At 31.5% G+C, this 2,346-nt stretch overlaps 1 long non-coding RNA gene across 1 annotated transcript; it reads right to left on the bottom strand.

Moving 5' to 3' along the window:
- Positions 1 to 270: 270 nt before the first annotated feature.
- Positions 271 to 1,144, bottom strand: LOC128290652 (uncharacterized). The gene is made up of 2 exons (XR_008280436.1): positions 1,097 to 1,144; positions 271 to 478 (listed from the first exon to the last, which is right to left on the bottom strand). It is a non-coding gene; the product is annotated as an uncharacterized LOC128290652 (long non-coding RNA).
- Between the last annotated feature and the right edge of the window lie 1,202 nt (positions 1,145 to 2,346).

Here is a 2,346-nt window from a genome sequence, read left to right as displayed (position 1 = left end):
AAAGTTGAAATAGGGTTCTAGAAATTGCTCGACCTGTTTCACTAAAACTCGATATATCATGAAATATAATACCTTTACCTATTTTTCTTATTCCATAAGAAAATAGACATAATAATCTTTAATTTCATATATTATTCATCTTCAAAATATGTTTATAAAATTTTTAGTGATTTTTCAAAGTTACGTCATTGCTGTTACTTGAATCTGTTTTTAGGTTACTTTCACATTTTTCATAATTTTCATGTGATAATCACCATTCAATCATACATATTAATAAACATGCATATCATCGGCCATTTTTATTAGCTAATCACTAGCAAGTATTTACACATCATTCATTGTTCATATTATACCAAAAGTGGCTAAGTTTCTATACATGCCATACACAAAACAAAACGTCTAATTATACCGAGTTATTTCTTTGATAGTGTGATCGGCCTCCGACGTTTCCTTCGATCCCCGAGTGGCTAGATAAGTACTATAAGAAGAAGAAAATAAAGAGATTAAGCACTAGGCTTAGTAAGCTTACAAGCAAATAAATCACAACATTCAACATAATGGATAATTATGCATAATATCATCTAACATCATAAATTTCTTTACTTCTCAATTTCTATCTTCTTCTTTATTCCTTACCTTCTTTCTTACCGACCTTTCCTTTTCATAAGTATAATCTACTTTTCCTTTGCTGTTAATTCACTGTAATTTAACTCGTATCCTGACCCGTTGAACCACTCGGAATACTAAGGATACTAGGGTCGTTCTGTCTATCAATATCTCGCCAATGCCATGTCTTTGACATGGACTTACATGAATTATTCCTGTCTCCAATGCCATATATAATATGGACTTACATGGCTCAATCCTGTCTCCAAAGCCATATTTCTAATATGGACTTACATGGCTCATTTCGTTCGTCTGTCAACCCTAATATCCTAACATTCCTAGGGTTCAACCGGCTTTCTAACACTTTTCCTCTGTCACTTCACCTTAAATTCGACTTTAAATATTTTCATAACATAAATATATAAATGCTGAAATTGACAATAATAATGTAAAATAAAATAATATTGCATTTATTTCTTTGTAAACTTACCTCGATACAAAATGTGACTAAACTTTACAATTTAGTCCTTTACTTTTCTTTTCCCGATCTACTCTCGAATTTCGCTCTTCTTGATCTATAATAGCAAATTTAGCTTATTTAATATCAACATTTATCAAAACAACCCTTTACTCAAACTTTGGAAAAATTACATTTTGCCCCTAAACTTTCACATATTTGCACTTTTGCCCCAAGGCTCGTAAATTAAACTTCATCCTATTTTCTTATGTTTTATGACATGCTGATCATTTTTCCCTTCTATGGCAACATCAAATTCACACACTAACATGTACTTATGACTATTAGGTATTTTTACCGATTAAGCCTTTTTACTCGTTTTCACTTAAAACCAAGTAGCACAAGTTGTCTAACATAATTTAAAACCTCATATTCCATCATAAAACATCAAAATACACAAATTTCACCTATGGGTATTTTTCCAAATTTGATTCCTAACTTAAATTATTGCTAGCATAAGCTTTATCGAGCTACCGGGACTTCAAAAACGTAAAGATCATTAAAAACGGGGCTTGGAATCACTTACTATGAAGCTTGAAAGTTGAATAAACCCCAGCTATGGAGAGAGGTAAGGTTCTGCTGGTAACTTGAAGAAGATGATACAATTTTATCATCTTTTTCACCTTTTTATTAATGTTAATAACCAAATGACCAAAATGCCCCTCCTTACTAAACTTTCAAAAATTCCTTCCATGTCCTAATTTTGTCCATGAACTTAAAATTGGTCAAATTACCATTTAAGATCTCCTAATTAATATTCCAAAATAATTTCATACTAAAAACTTCTAGAATGCAAGTTTTGCAAATTATTCGATTTAGTCCCTAACCTCAATTTAAGCACTTTATGCATAGAATTTTATCACGAAATTTTCACACAATCATGTAATCATACCATGAACCTCAAAATAATAATATATATATATATATATTTTTTTACCCTAAATTTGTGGTTTCGCAACCTTTGCTTAGCTTTAGGCCCTATTTCGGAATGTTACAATAAGCATCACATCTAGTTAGGAGCATTTGATTCATTTCGATCATAGCATCCTAATTATTTGACATCAGCATTACATCTAGTTAGGAGTATTTGATCATAGCATCCTAATTATTTGGGCATAAGCATGATACATGAAACCGAGTCTACAAGACAAGTCCAAGAGGACGGTGTAGTAACATCGGTGAAGTCAGACTTATATCCCTGAAGTTACAATAGAGTAGGTTGA

Source organism: Gossypium arboreum, chromosome 3 (assembly GCF_025698485.1).
Source record: "Gossypium arboreum isolate Shixiya-1 chromosome 3, ASM2569848v2, whole genome shotgun sequence".
Taxonomy (NCBI): Eukaryota; Viridiplantae; Streptophyta; class Magnoliopsida; order Malvales; family Malvaceae; genus Gossypium; species Gossypium arboreum.
This window is presented reverse-complemented; position numbering and strand designations above follow the sequence as displayed.